At 38.2% G+C, this 16,069-nt stretch overlaps 1 pseudogene across 1 annotated transcript; it reads right to left on the bottom strand.

Annotated features, from left to right (window-relative positions):
- Window positions 1–349: 349 nt before the first annotated feature.
- Window positions 350–15,821, bottom strand: LOC143585979 (kinesin-like protein KIN-7F; annotated as a pseudogene). The gene is made up of 13 exons (XR_013144632.1): window positions 15,626–15,821; window positions 15,472–15,561; window positions 15,111–15,391; window positions 14,946–15,027; window positions 14,454–14,521; window positions 14,312–14,377; window positions 14,112–14,236; window positions 10,340–10,670; window positions 9,748–9,852; window positions 8,256–8,663; window positions 7,817–8,149; window positions 1,756–1,994; window positions 350–856 (listed from the first exon to the last, which is right to left on the bottom strand). The product of XR_013144632.1 is annotated as a kinesin-like protein KIN-7F (transcript).
- Window positions 15,822–16,069: the final 248 nt, after the last annotated feature.

Genomic DNA, 16,069 nt, shown 5'->3' with positions numbered 1-16,069 from the left:
CTATGAAATTGCTCACCAACCTTTGCGAGCAACATGGATGAAACAGCAGCAACAAACGAACAGAATAGCTCAGGTCGAACGTGCTGGATCAAAATCATACCACTAACATACAGGTTTTCATTTTCGCTGGTTTTTGTGTTATATGTCTGTTTATCAGTTTTTCTTTTCGCTGGTTTTTGTGTCATAGGTCTGTTTATCAGTTTTTCTATTCTTCCTTAATCATAAACCATCTAATATCACTTTTGTAACACAATTCCAAACCTGTTTTTAATATTAAAAATGCTGAAAGTAAACTTTTATTCCATTAAGTACAATCATGTACATTGGTTTTGAACCATGGAGCAAAAAAAAAATTGATACCTTAAGACAAAATTGGAATGTTGGATTTAAATGTAAGCTTACTCAGTGTTTGGTCAGAGGGTATGGTTTCAATTCTAGTGTTTGGATATGGCTTAATATCCTAGTGTTCTGGTAAATTGGAATTGGAATGCTGGATTAAGGTTTGCTTAGTGTTTGGTTACAGGCTTAATATCTTAGCAAGTTGAAGGCGTTTCTCCAGCTCGATAGAATACCGCCTTGCGGTTCTGGTTTGGGAGGAGCCACGTTTAATGCAAACAATTCCATTGGCGTGTTTGGTTCTACAAACCCGACAAGCTTTGCAACAATTTCTGCACTTTCCTTGATCTTCTCCAAATCATCTGTATGTGTCCATAATAATTGAGCCAATTGGAATCTCCTGTTTTTGGATTCCAAATCAATTCCCCACTGAACAAACATGCTCTCTCTTTCACTTGATGTGTATTCCCTCAAAAGCTTCCGGCTCAACATCGCCCTCTCGAGGTTCAACGCCCGTGCACTGTTAGTTTTCGGCAGACAAACAAAAATGTTAGTTTTTATTAGAGGTTTGATATGATAAAGATGATTCATGTTGTAATGCATATACACAAGTGCATGTTCCAAAGGAATGTATAGATAATAGAGTAAACTAAAGTTATCGTTGTTTAGATTTATATCACCTTGCACGAATCATCCTTAAAAGATAGAAATTACAGAAATAATCCTTTATGTTAATATGTTGTCACACTTTTCGTCGCTTGCTCTAGCCGACACATATTTAGGGGGTTAAGTTTAGTCATGTGCAGTGCACATGAGGGCAATTTTATCTTTTTACCTTCATATGGACTATTCTTGTAATTTAAAAAACAATAATAATAAAGATTAAGAATAAAACTGTAAACCACCAAGGGGAAAATTGATATAAACCTAAATAACTAATTGGTTGATCAAATTCGGTAAATACTTGGACGAGGGCATTTTTGAATTTGAACTCTCACAGAGACTATTCTGTATACAGCCAAGGCCAAAAAAATAAATGTTATAAGCCTAAATAACTAATTTGTTTTTGAACGACGCCTAAATAACTATTTGGCTGATCACATTTGGTAACTAGTTTAGGGATGATTCTTGCAAGTTGATATAAACCTATAAAATGGCCGGTTTCAAGTTCAAAGCCATTTGCCAGACTGTTAAACCGCCAAAACCAAACTAAATGAATCTCAAACCGGCCGACTTGCTTCAGCTTGGACAGTTTATGACATGCACCCATTAATGAATAGATAGCCCATATAGATATCATTATACTCAAAATGACTTATGTAAAAGGGACCTATTTTTGATATATCATATATGGACAAATGCATTGCTCGGGTTTATCAAAATAACATGGAATGATAAGAGAGAGAAACGAAGTATGACTTTGCAACTTGATCTAGCGTTTGCTTGAGGAACGATAAGCGTCTAAGCTCGACTTCAATGTACACAGCGTCCGACGGATCGCCTTTAACGAGCAAGAAAAAGTAGGTCCTATGAAGCAATGGTATGTTGCATTCATGCCAGAGTTCAATAATCTTCCTTCTTTGATCCTCAAACACCACACTCCACTGTTTTTCAGCCTCCTTGGCTTCATCTTCTGGTTCAATTGCTTGAGGTGTACCCTTCACATACATTTATTGTTAATAAATAATAATAATAATAATAATAATAACAAAGTTAAGTTTGGTAAAGAATGATTTGTATTATTGTATGTACTAATGTTGTACAATAGCAGATATATATAGAGAATACAAAACCCTAATTAGGGCCGGCTAATGTTAATTAGGGCCGCACTATACTAAACATATTGACTAATATTCCCCCTCAAGCTAAGGCCGAGGAACGACCCTTAGCTTGGACTTCAAGAAGAGAAATCGTTTAGATGAGAGCGGTTTTGTGAAGACATCGGCAATCTGATCGTTTGTTGAAATAAACTGAACTGATAGGGCCCCTGAGCAACCTTTTCTCTTACAAAGTGAAAGTCAACCTCTATGTGCTTTGTCCGCGCATGAAAGACCGGATTAGATGATAAGTAAGTAGCCCCTAGGTTGTCACACCATAAGTTTGGGGCTGAGCGAATCGGAACATGGAGTTCACGGAGAAGTGTTTCAAGCAAGGTCACTTCCGCTACCGTATCAGCGAGTGCCTTATATTCTGATTCTATAGATGAACGAGAGACTGTTTTTTGTTTTCGTGCAAACCATGAGACGAGGTTTGATCCAAGATAGATAGCATACCCTCCCGTGGATCGACGGTCAACAGGGCATCCAACCAAGTCTGCATCAGAGAAGGTACTCAAGGCATTGAAAGTCGTGTCCATATATACATGAAGCACACAAGATGAGGATTTTGAGAGTAACAACCCATGATCGGCGGTTCCTTGGAGGTAGCGTAGAATACGCTTAACAGCAGACCAGTGATTCACGGTTGGCGACTGCATGAATTGGCAAACCTTATTGACAGCAAAGGTGATATCTGGTCTGGAGAGAGTGACGTATTGAAGGGCACCCACCATTTGGCGATATTTTACTGGATCGTCAAATGGTTCACTGTCACCAAGAGATACTGGGGCACTAGTAGTGCATGGTGATGGGACTGGTTTGGCCCACGAGAGGTTGGCACGAGCAAGTAAGTCGTTGATATACTTCTTTTGTGAAAGAACGATGTCTGAGCTGTACCGGGCGACCTCAATACCAAGGAAGTAAGACAAAGATCCCATGTCCTGGATGGCAAAGGTGTGACTGAGGCTATTAACAACCTGATCAATAGCCTTGTTGTTGTTACCTGTCAAGACGATGTCATCAACATAAATAAGCATATACATCACTGTCCCATTAGCCGAATAGATGAATAAAGAGGGGTCAGTTTTAGACCCCCGAAAACCGAGAGACGCAAGGGCTGCTGACAGGCGCTGAAACCAGGCTCTCGGTGCCTGCTTCAATCCGTATAGGGATTTGTGGAGCAAGCAGACATGATTCGGTCTATGAGGATCAACAAATCCTTGTGGCTGTTGTAGATAAACTGTTTCTTTTAAGTCGCCATGCAAGAAGGAATTTTGAACATCCAGCTGGCGTAGAGACCATTTTTTTGAAACAGCAATGGAGAGAACTACTCGAATAGTGGTGGCTTTAACCACTGGAATAAAGGTCTCTGTGTAATCAATACCTTGTTGTTGGCGAAACCCTTTAGCAACAAGACGCGCTTTATAACGCTGAATGGCCCCATGTTGATCACGTTTAATTTTATAGACCCATTTGCAATCAACCACATTTGTGTTTGGTACCTGTGGAACTAATGTCCAAGTTCCGTTTCGTAAGAGCGTCGAGTATTCATCGGCCATAGCCCTACGCCAGTGAGGGTCCGCATTGGCAGTGGTAAAGGAGGTCGGTTCAGACTTAGCGAGAGGTGTGGAGGTGTGAAAGGATGCGGGTTTGAAGGATTTGGTTTGTTTAGCATTTTGGCGAAGGTTAGGTGGGTGTTGACGAGGATGTTGTGTTTGGGAGGGATTTGCGGTTTGAGTGGGAGGTGTGGTGGGATTGGGAGCAACATTTTTGGTGAACTGGTCAAAAGCGGAGGAGGGTGGGGCGTCGGTGGTTCGGCGAGAATAGGTGTGAGTTGGAATTTCGGTGTGAGGTGTTTGCGAGTTTGTGTGGGTTGGTAATGAGGTAGGTGAGGAAGCAGGTTGCTGAGTAGGAGTTTGTGGAATAAGTGGTTCAGGTATAGAAGATGAGGGTGTGGAAGGTATAGGATCGGATGTGGGATTGGGCACTGGTGGGTTAGATGTATCAGCAGTGGGTGGTATAGGATAAGATGAGACATAAGGGTTAGATGTATGAGCAGTAGGTGGTGTAGGAGAAGAGGGTGTAGTTTCGGTGATAGAGAATGGAAAAAGGAACTCGTTAAATCGAACGTGACGGGCAATGTAGATACGTTCAGAAACCGGATCAAAACACCGATATCCATGATGAGAGGTGCAATGCCCGAGGAAGATACACGAAGTGGATCGAAGATCCATTTTGTGTGGATTATAAGGGTGAAGATAAGGGTAGCATTGGCATCCAAAAATTCTGAGGAAGGAGAAATCGGGTTTATGATGAAAGAGATGCTCGAACGGGGAGGTAGTGGAGTTGGTACGAGATGGCATGCGGTTGATTAAGTAGAACGCGGTTTCAAAGGCGTAATGCCAAAAGCGTTGTGGAACATGGGCTTGAGCCATTAATGTTAGGCCGGTTTCCACAACATGATGGTGACGACGTTCAACCACACCGTTTTGTTCACTGGTGTGAGGGAAAGAAGGGTGAGAGACTTCGGAATTCTCCTCCCCAATCGGTTTGGACTGATTTGATTTTAGTCGAAAATTGTCGTTCGGCCATGGTAACAAAATGTTTAAATACGTCAAAGACATCTGATTTACGTTTTAAAGGAAACAACCACATGAATTTTGAAAAATGAGCAACACACAAAAGAAAGTAAGTATGTCCATCAAAGGAGGTGACCGGTGCGGGCCCCCACACATCACAAAAGAGTAAATCCAGAACATGACTACTTTCATAATCAGAAGATGGTAAATGAAGTTTCGATGATTTGCCAATAGAACAAGAATTACAACGAAAATCAAAGTCTTTGCTAGAAATAGGTAAACAATATTTAGAAAGCATAGTCTGAAAAAGCTGGGAGTGTGGATGTCCCAGTCGTTGATGCCATGTGGTTGTTGAAGCTCAAGTGGTTGAAAAAGCAACTTTTGGAATTGGTTGATTGACTGGAAGGTTGATTTTGTAAAGGCCACCGTCACTTGGACCCGTGAGGAGGGTAATGCGTGTAGACTTGTCCTTCACAACAAAAAACGTAGAGTGAAATTCAAAGAAAACGTGATTATGGTGACAAAATTTTTGAACAGACAGAAGGTGTTTCTTGATTTCAGGAACATGAAGAGCATTTTTAAGGTAAAAGGTTTTGTTAGTTGAGTGAATTTTTGAGGAACCAATGTGTAGTATAGGAAGAGCTTTACCATTACCAACGTGCAGATTGTCCTCACCGTAGTAAGGCTTGGTGGAGTCAAAGCCCGACATGTCTGGAGCAACGTGACTGTTTGAGCCGGTGTCTGGCAGCCAAGAAGTGGATGCTTGAGAGCGATAATCAGCATAGTTGGCAGACGGCTGACGTGTCTGAATGGTAGACGGGTTCCGATTTGGGCATTGAGAAGGCAGGTGACCGATTCCGCACCTGTTACAAGAACCATATACCATGTTCTGATTAGAAGCCCAACTGAACTGACCCGGGTTTCGACTGCCTCCCTGGTTGCGGTTGTAGTTGTTGTTGCGACCTCCACGGCCACGATAACCACCTCTACCTCGAGTGTTATTATTCAGACCAGCCCTGTTTGTGTAAAAGGCTTGAGAAGGCGAGGGTGGAGGTGCGCCAGAGGTAGGTTGTAACTGGAAACCAAGACGAGCAACAAGTTGTTGGAGAGCCTGAACCGTATCATTAGGGACCAAGGGAGAACCGGCTGCTGTAGCAGTCGTGTATGACTGGGCCGATGGCATCTCCGGAACTGGTTTCTTGATCATAAAATCATAATCCGCAAGAAGAGCAGGGAGTTCAGAAAAGACAGCTTGGAAATCTCTGGTGAAAAGACCTTGTTTAACAGGATTGTATTCTTCACGAAGACCACCAACAACCAACATCACAATCTCTTTTTCCGTCATAGGTTAACCGATGTTAGCGACGGCGTTCGCATATTCTTGAGCCCTCGCAAGATAGGCAGGAGCAGTTTCTCCTTTCATTTGTATCTTCAACAATTGTGTTTTGAGGGTAAATTCCCTTGAAGCAGTGTGAGGGGCATAAGCACGTTGAAGAGAAAGCCATAAATCACGTGTTGTAGTACCTTGAACATGTTGGAAAGATGCCTCAGAGATGGTGGACATAATCAGCATACGAACGTGTGCATCATTGGCTTGCCAGTCGGTGTAGTTCAGATTGGGTGTAATGACAGCAGAAGGAGCAGCACTTTCTTTACCAGAAGAAGACTGTTGAGTTGTAACTGTTGATGGGGGACAAGGGATGCTACCATCAACATATCCGATGAGGCCGTTTGTAATAAGAAAGGGTTCAACCATAGCCTTCCAATAGCCATAATTTGTAGGGGATAAAGTAAACCCAAACTTGTGGGAATTAATGGGCTGTTTTGTCGGTTGTGGAGAAAGGAGTCAGATCTGCCATAGTTGTGATAAAGGCAGAAACAAAATCTGTTTAGGGTTTGCTATCCGTAGAAAAACAGATCTGTGGATCTATGAGGAAGGATATCGGCAGGAAAAAAAAAGGAAGTGGCTTTGATACCAAGTTAAGTTTGGTAAAGAATGATTTGTATTATTGTATGTACTAATGTTGTACAATAGCAGATATATATAGAGAATACAAAACCCTAATTAGGGCCGGCTACTGTTAATTAGGGCCGGGCTACTATACTAAACATATTGACTAATAAACAATAATAATAATAATAATAATAATAATAATAATAATAATAAAACACATCATTTTTGTATCAAGAACATGTTTATTTGGGTTATTTTATCATGATTATTAGTCAAAAGCTTGGAATCAAAAAGTTCTAAACCTTCAAGGTGTACACGTTTAATCAAAATCAATAACTAATAGATAATAGACCCTACACCAAAAATTATAACAATGACTCGTAAAACTAATATGATACTAAATAAGATACCTTAGGAAATTCAAAATTTTAATAAATGAAAGATACGCATGCTCCTGCATCAGTTTACTGGGTTATCTTTTACCAGTCAAACAAATGGTCTAAAGAAAAGGAGAGTCAAACGGGTCGAAAGTTGGCCAGAGTAATTGAGGCCTTGTTCGTGTTCTTTTGTTAACATTCTAAACGAACACAAACAAACTTAAGCGAACATAAACAAATACAAATGAGAAAAAACGAGATTGAGAGAAGTGAATTTAGGCTTAGTGAGTTAAGTTAGTTAAATAATAAAAACTTAAAAACATAACAATTAAATGTTTGGATAATAAACTAAAAAAGATAAATTATAAAAAACCTTTAATGAACGAACATGAATGAACATAAACAACATAAAGGAACACATTACCGAACATCCACGAGCGTAAATGAACAAATCGTGTTAATGTTCGTTCATTTATATAATCAAGCATAATTCTTTGTTCGTGTTCGCTCATTAATTAAACAAACGAACATACACTAGCTTCCCGGTGAACAGTTGGATGGACGTTCGGTTCGTTTACAGCCCTAGACGTGTGTTCTAACTGGGACCAGCAGAGAAAATGTTTACCCTCATCTCACCCTCCCCATTGGTGGATGTTTTTACTGGGTACGTTTATTTGTTATTTGACGCTAATAATCCAAAATAAAAAATCTTTTCAGAAGAAGAAATTAATATGGTGTGAGCAAAATCCTTACTATGCAATCTTTAAACCTTCCACTAAGGTGATACTCCATGACTTTTTCGAGTGTCCTCGATGATGGAGAAAGGTCTAATATAACCTTATCAATCGGCGGCATTTCCTTCTCATCAATGGTTGAACTCTTAGAATCTTGTCGAGCTAAATTCTTAATATCCGAATCCGATTTCGATTCAACAACTGCATTCTTTTCAGGTACAGGAGAACAAGATGACGTGTCACCATCAACAATAGCAGAGCAACTTGTGCTTCTTGTTAAAACTGAAGCTTTTAAAGAAGTTTCATCCTCAATTGGGGGTTGCGGCGCAGCTTGTTGCCCGCTTACCTGCCACTTCATTGTAAATCGTTTGAATGTTTCTATGAAATATAAAAGGAGCCAATAAGAAAAAAAAATGGCGGTTGAGGAGATTGCTCAACGTGTGACTTACCCTCCGTACTTTCTTGCGCTTCGTCTTTTCAATAATCACTTCTTCTACTTCTTTGAAGCTATCTACTGAATCTATACTTACCCTGGTTTTTGGGGAAGGCTTTTCCCACTCGTGTGTTGTGTCGGGCCCGAAATATTGGTTCATGAACTCACGTGGGGTGATATTATCGAAAACGTAATGGTCTTCGTTTGGATTATGTAGTTTATGGTTCTTTGGGAAACTGTATGTGTTTACTGAAGTGGGGCCGTTGATCGCCAACTCAGATGTGTCTGACATGGAATGTTCGTCCCTTGAACCACTGCGTAGGTGAGAACTTTCATCCCATGAAGCGTTGCGTATGTGGCTAGATATTGCATCCCATGAATTGTTGCGTAGGTGGCTAGATATCGAGCTTGCATCCCATGAAGCAGAATCAATCTGCATGACAGTATTAACGGCTTAATGAAGAAAAACTGCATGTGGGTTTGTTTGTTACTTAATCAGAGTTATGGGTTGTTCAACGAGTTCGTGGTTTGTACCTTGCTTGAAATTGGCTCGTTTGTAAACCTATCATAGCCAAGTTAAGCCGGCTCGGCTCGTTTAAATTAAAGCCCAACTTTTAATATATATAAAATATGGGGAAGGTTAACGTACAAATGAAATTAACGTGCTAAACATGAGAATCAAGTAGAGTAATTATATATACAAGTAGATTAATTATGTAATTACATCAAAGAGTAATTATCATAGAGTAATTACATAATTACCCTACTTGTATATATAATTACTCTACTTGGTTCTCACGTTTAGCACGTTAATTTCATTTGCATTTGATCCAAACCCATAAAATATAACATAGGCTTTTATATATAAACAAATTTTGTAGTTTATTGAATACGCATTATGTATCTTGCCTTTTCTTTTTGTATATATCAATGTGCGTAAAAATATAAAATTAATATTTTTTTTAAAAAAATGAGCCGGATCAAACATTTTACAAGCCGAACCAGCACGAGCCAAAGTAAGCTAGGCTCATTGGCTCGCTCGTTAGACTCGTTAGCTGGCTTGCTCGTCGGCTCGTTTAAATTATTTCCCAAATTTTTATTTTGCATAAAGTATAACCCAGATTTTTTTATATATAAATTATAAATTTTGTGGTTCATTACTTACGGTTTATGTGTATATTAAAAATAAGTTTTTTTTTTCATTTTATATATTTCAACATGTGTAAACATATAACATTCATTTTTTTTTTCAAATAAACGAGCTGTCTTGACAAGCCACAAGTTGACTTGAGCTTTTATTCAAGCCGAGCCGAGCTCGGGCCAAGGTACTCTCAGCTCATTGGCTTGCTCGTTGGGCTCGTTTAGATGGCTTGTTGGCTCAGCTTGTTTAAAATTCTTATTATCTTTTATGCACTATATCAAGTATATTATGTGGTTCTTACAATTCTCAACATTTATTAATTCTGACTCTGAAAATAACATGTTCCTGTTGGGTTAAGGGACAACATATCACATACCCATGGCAGTACATTTTGTTCAACTCCAGCAGCTCGTAATATGTCCTCAAGGCGAGCTCGAGCAAGATCACGCTCCTGAACCAAATCTTTAACTTCTTGCTCCATCTAAAAAATAATAAAAGAAAATCGGCTTAGTTGGCAATTAGATCACCAATTATTATTAATTTATGTCAGACTAAAAAAATAATTAAAAAGGAAACAGATCAAAAAACATTATTATAATAAACTAAGTATTCATGAAAAATAAAATACTTACATGATAATCAGATCAACAATTAGTAATTTGTGTCAAGTTAAAAATATAAGCTAAAAAGAAAACGGGTCAAAAGACGCTACTATAATAAACTAATTATTTATAAAATAAAAAATAAAAAAAATTGACTTAATTAGCAATTAGATCACCGACTATCATTATTTTTTCTAAACTTTGTGACAAATTAACAATATTTAGATAAAAAGAAAACGGATCAAAACCCCTAGTATAACTACACTTAATTGCCAATTAGATCAACAATTATAGCTAACTTGTGTCAAATTTATGTCAGATTAACAAAAATTGGAAAATTATAGATAACGGGCCAATGTAACTCACTTTTTGTATTTGAACTTCCTTTTCTTTGATTATTACGTCAGAATCATTTGTGGACCCCGCCATACTTTTTAATTCATTTTCCAATCTAGTCATTTCTTTTTGCAACTGTTTCACCAATACCTTCTCTGACATGACAATATTAACCTGGGCACTCGTTCTGACATCCTTGGCACAAATAGCAAACAAAAGTGTGTTTCTTGATTGTTCAAGATGAATATGTGCAGGACTCAAGGTGCATATTATGGCGGTTCTTGCATTTCCTCCAAGTGCGTTTTGCAGGATTCGTGTTAGTTTTGAGTCCCTATAGGGAATATGACCGTTTCGCCCTTTGCTACATGTGGTCGATAATATTTGACAGTTAGAAAATGGCTGGTTTCCAAAAGGATAAGAGAAGAATCATAACTTTTTAAGAACATGAAAAAATAGTGTCAGTTAAGGTGAATATATTTTTTTTTATTTCAAGTAAACAACTAATACAGTTATATTAGGATTGTACCGAAAGTCCATTTTGTGTCAATTGTAGGGACGGAGGTAAGGAAAACATTGGCAACCAAAGGCGTGAAGAAACAAGTAATCCAGTTGGATGCAAGAATGTTATGGACCGAAGCCATTGCATGGTAGGGACTAGTCCCACATTGGTTCTATGGTAAATTGATGTGGGGTTTATAAGCCAAATGGGTTCCCTCATCCATTGGACTAGTCTTTTAGGTTAAGTCCTTCTGTTTGGCTTGTAACATTGGTTTATGAGTCAACCAGGCAACCACGGAGTGGTGGCCTGAAGTGAGCTAGCTGTGACCAACGGGGATGCTGGCCCCTAAAGAGGGTCGATTGTTATGTACTGAAACCATTGCAAGGTATAGGACTTGAGCCCCATCGGTTGTATAGGCAATTGATGTGGTTTTTTATAAGCCAAATGAGTTCCCTCATCCATTGGACGAGTCTTTTGGGTTGAGTTCTTCTGTTTGACTTATAACACTAGTATCAGAAGCTTGGAGTGATGGCCCACGGAGTGGTGGCCTGGTGAGCCAGTCGTGACCAACAAGGCCGTTGGCCCTTAAGGAGGGTCGATTGTCATGGGCTGAAACCATTGCAAGGTATGAGAATTTTCCTGCATCGGTTGTATGGGCAATTGATGTGAGGTTTATAAGCTGTGACCAACGGGGATGCTGGCCCCTAAAGAGGGTCGATTGTTATGTACTGAAACCATTGCAAGGTATAGGACTTGACCCCCATCGGTTGTATAGGCAATTGATGTGGTTTTTTATAAGCCAAATGAGTTCCCTCATCCATTGGACGAGTCTTTTGGGTTGAGTTCTTCTGTTTGACTTATAACACTAGTATCAGAAGCTTGGAGTGATGGCCCACGGAGTGGTGGCCTGGTGAGCCAGTCGTGACCAACAAGGCTGTTGGCCCTTAAGGAGGGTCGATTGTCATGGGCTGAAACCATTGCAAGGTATGAAAATTTTCCTGCATCGGTTGTATGGGCAATTGATGTGAGGTTTATAAGCTAAATGGGTTCCCTCATCCATCAGACCGGTGTTTGGGGTTGAGTTCTTCTGTTTGGTTGGTAACATGATGCTAACAGTTGCAACAACGCCAATTGAGTTTGTTGTAGGCAATTAGATGTACCAGCAGATGCAACAACCGCGAGACAACTTTGATTGGTACTGGATTGTTTAATGAATCATGATCATATTGTCAATAGCACTAATAGCGGGCACGATAGCGTGCTACGTAGCGATGCGGCTATAGGCCTCTATATACTAAATATCGGTCATTTAGCGTGATTATAGCGATATTTAGGGTTATTTTAATTTTTCTTTTATTTTTTAATATAAAAAATGTAGAAACCCATTTTTTAGGCTTGTTTATCGACCAAACAGCCGCACCTTCCACAAGCTCCACCTTAAAACCTTATTTTATGAATATAAACCCTCATCATTTGCTTAAAAATTTTCTACTACGTAGTATATAGATGACCCGTCGTTATTTACCGCTATTCGCTATTGACAACTATGATCATGATAACTTAGAAGCCGGTGTAATTCATTGAAGGTGATTGCTGGAGAGCGAGCAAGAAGATTGGACTTTAGACCACTATATTTTTCTTGAAGACCTGAAATAACAAGCATAACAAGATCCATATCTTTGACGGGTTCCCCAATATTGGCTAGAGCAATTGCATACTCTTGGACACGGCTGAGGCCTAGATGACTGGAGTCTCATCTCGATCTTTAAAAGGTGTGTTTTTAACGTGTACTCCCTAGATGAGTTGTTAGGCACATATTCTTGTTCTGGTGCAAGTCATAAGTCTCAGGAGGTCATTCCTAATGTATTGAAACAAGAATTTAGAAATGGTAGATATGATAATCATCATGATGTGTGCATCAGTGGCTATCCAATGAGGATAGCTAGGGCTGTCTGCCGAGGAGGACTCAGCTGTGATTTTTTCGCGGTGGACACAGGATTGTACCATCCACATGCCCAATCAGGAACGGTTGTATCGTTGCTTCCAATACCCGTAGTTTGTGGGTAATAGAGTAAACAGAAATTTATAATAGTGGGCATGCTTTTCTGTAGAGGAAGTACTAGCAAGAATAGTCATTGATAGTCAATGATAGGTGAAGCTTAATCAAAGATTGATCAAAGGTTTCAGTGGCTACAAGAGCAGTCCTACAGTTCTTGGCTTTGATACCAAGATTTAGGGGCTGTTCATTAAGAGGTTACCTCTGAATCAGTCAGAGGTAAAGTGTGTTTGGTTACACACTTACACCTCTTAGGCTCATGACGCCTCATAATGGTTAAGTTTAAGAGACATGTTGAATGATTCAGAGGGCTATCTCTTAATCAGTTAGACATTTTATTGATTCAGCACTTAATTGCCAAATAGCCCCTAATTGTGTAATTACTTTGTTATTGATTGATTGAATAATGAGTAAAGGCAACCCATTATATATGGAACAAAGTTACAGTTTACTACCGTCTACCATATAGATATATGAATTACAATAGATAGTCTAACAAGACAGAAATAAACATCAAAGTTTTGAAGCATTTAAGTTAATGTACCTAAGATAATCGGTTTTAGGCCCCATGTTGAAAAGAAAAAAGTCAGGCATGGTCAAAAGTTACCAAACACATTAAAAGGCTCATTAAATGAGCCAAGCCGCTCGTGAACCACTTAGGAAGTTGAGAAAGGCTCATTAAAAGCTCAAATTATGCCTAGCATAAACGAGCTCGAGCCTACAAATAAGTTTGTTTGATAAACGAGCCTAAGCTTCACTTATTGAGCTCGAGTTGGCCCGCGAGCCTAAACAAGCCTGTTATTTATATTATTTTTATTCAATATATTTCATATATAATTATACAAATACCTATTTATTACTTATAAAACTATATAAAAATAACTAAATAGAATATATAGTATAGTGTATGTAAATTTCTTTTAACTATAAAGATACACAAAATATAATTAGAAAAAATGTATATAAACTAACTAAGGAAATAATAAATGAGTCAAGCGGAACTCGAGTTTTAGTAATAAAGCTCGAAACAAGCCAACTCGGGCTTAGCTCAGCTCAGCTCATTTATACCCTAGCTGTCCACATCATTGTTTTGACCTCCCTTAGATAAAAAGTTTTAAAAGTTTCTTGCATTATATACAAAAATGAAATTTTGATGGTTTTGGATGGTCAAAAGTTTGTTACCGAAAATTACCAATTAACCCTTTTGGCTTTTGAGTAAAATGGCATAAACCAATGAAAATACAAACCCTAATTTGCGGATAACAGTTCCAAGTGTTAGTAAACTGCGGTTTATGTGGGAACCTTCTTTGAACCGTTTACCAGCTGATAACGTTTGAGAAGCCCGTTCACTTCCAGCTAGATCAACAAAATTCTACAAAATAAAAGAAACAATTTATGTATTTATTCATTTTGATTTCAAGAATCTATAACAAGAAGAAATATATACCACGGTAGCTGTGAGAGTGCTTGCAGTGTCAATCATTGAGAATTCATTGGCGGTGCTTTCAATAGTCTAAAAATAAACGAGTTGTGATTTAAGAACTAGAAATTTGTTCATTTTGATAAGTATTAGATTATAAATAATGTACCAGTCGAATAATCTGATGCGATCTTGAGCTCATTTCATTCATTGATGTTTCCCCAATTTTTCTTTGAGCTATAAATGTGATTACAAATGAGTTATCAATGTATATTTAATGATAAGAGAAGAATAGTTAAAATGAATGTTTGTGAACATGTGTCTCGTTCGTTCATTTATCTTTGTGAATATTTGTTAATGTCCATTCATTTAAATTCGTTTATGCTGTTCGTTTACGGCCAATTAAGTTCGTTTGTTAATATATTCATTTAAATTTTTAGGCCCACTACAATTTAGACTTGTTTTATTAACTTTTTAGGCCCGAACACATAGTTGTTCAAATTTACTTTTAATTGAGGTATGTTTGTTAATCTATGTTTAATTATGTTCGTCCATTTACGTTTGTGAATGTTCACTTATATTGTTAATGAACAAACACAAATGAACACTAACACATTCGTTTGAACAATCACTTGTTCGATTAATGTTAAACTGTTAATACCTTCACACACGGCGAGGAGTTCCATAAGATGTGTCCAGTCCTCCAAACGTATTTCCGTGAGTTTATCTACAACTGTCCCTTTCTGATGACACCCGAAACCCCTCAATTAAGTTTAAACTATTGTTTAATTAAGTGATAGTTTACAATTAAGAACATAATACTCACCTCTGGATCATCAAGGAGTCTACGTGGGGTAACATCTGCACTAAGAAGGTCTCTAACACATTCGTTATAAATCTCAATAGCCGAAAACTTCAACACAAATTCTCTATCAATTTGCTGAAAACAATAGCATAAATAAGTTTTTAACGTGTTAAAATTTTCAATTATTTTCACTTAAATTATATTGTTTATGTGATCAAATATGTCAGATATTGCATGCTGTGTGATGCCAGTCATGGTGTATGTCTTGCCACTGCTTGTCTGCCCATACGCGAATATACTTGCTGAAGAAATAATTAAATTTACAACATAATAGGTGATACAGCTTAATATCAGAAGTGGAAAACAGGAAGAATAGAATTACAGTTGATGCCATTGAGGGCTGAAAGAGCAACTCTTCTGACACCCTCTTCATATACCTGTCTTGTTGTACTGCCACTCCCGTATGCTCGGTCTGTTTCCAAAACAAACATCATACTTTTGTTTTAAACATGCAAAGAGGTAGGTATATTGGTTACCAAACGTGTAGGCGTTGGGGTACTTTGACCGCTCTGGCATAGCATTCTTGTATACGATAGTGTTTTCATTGACACACTCCCAATCACAAGAATCATTCTTGGCGAGTTCCTTGGCGTTCATAGGCCTCAGCCTTACAGCGACAAAAATCTTCTCTTCTTGTCCATCCATATTATCATCTCCACTAATCGACTCCATATATATATATATATATAATATATATATATATATATATATATATATATACGATTTTGTTTTCCCTCTCTCTCTCTCCTTACAATGACGACAGAGAGGGAAGAAAACTCTAATTTCTTGTATGTATCTGCAAAACACAAAAACCCTAACCTAATAAAATCACAAGCTGGAATGCAATGATGATTATGTAAGAAGAAAGAAAGTAATTACTTTCAAGGGATGCGATGCGAATTCTTGGCATGATGGATTGA

This window comes from Bidens hawaiensis, unplaced genomic scaffold (assembly GCF_021521415.1).
Source record: "Bidens hawaiensis isolate Kalapana, Puna unplaced genomic scaffold, B.hawaiensis_p1.1 tig00034266_1, whole genome shotgun sequence".
NCBI classification, from domain to species: Eukaryota; Viridiplantae; Streptophyta; class Magnoliopsida; order Asterales; family Asteraceae; genus Bidens; species Bidens hawaiensis.
This window is presented reverse-complemented; position numbering and strand designations above follow the sequence as displayed.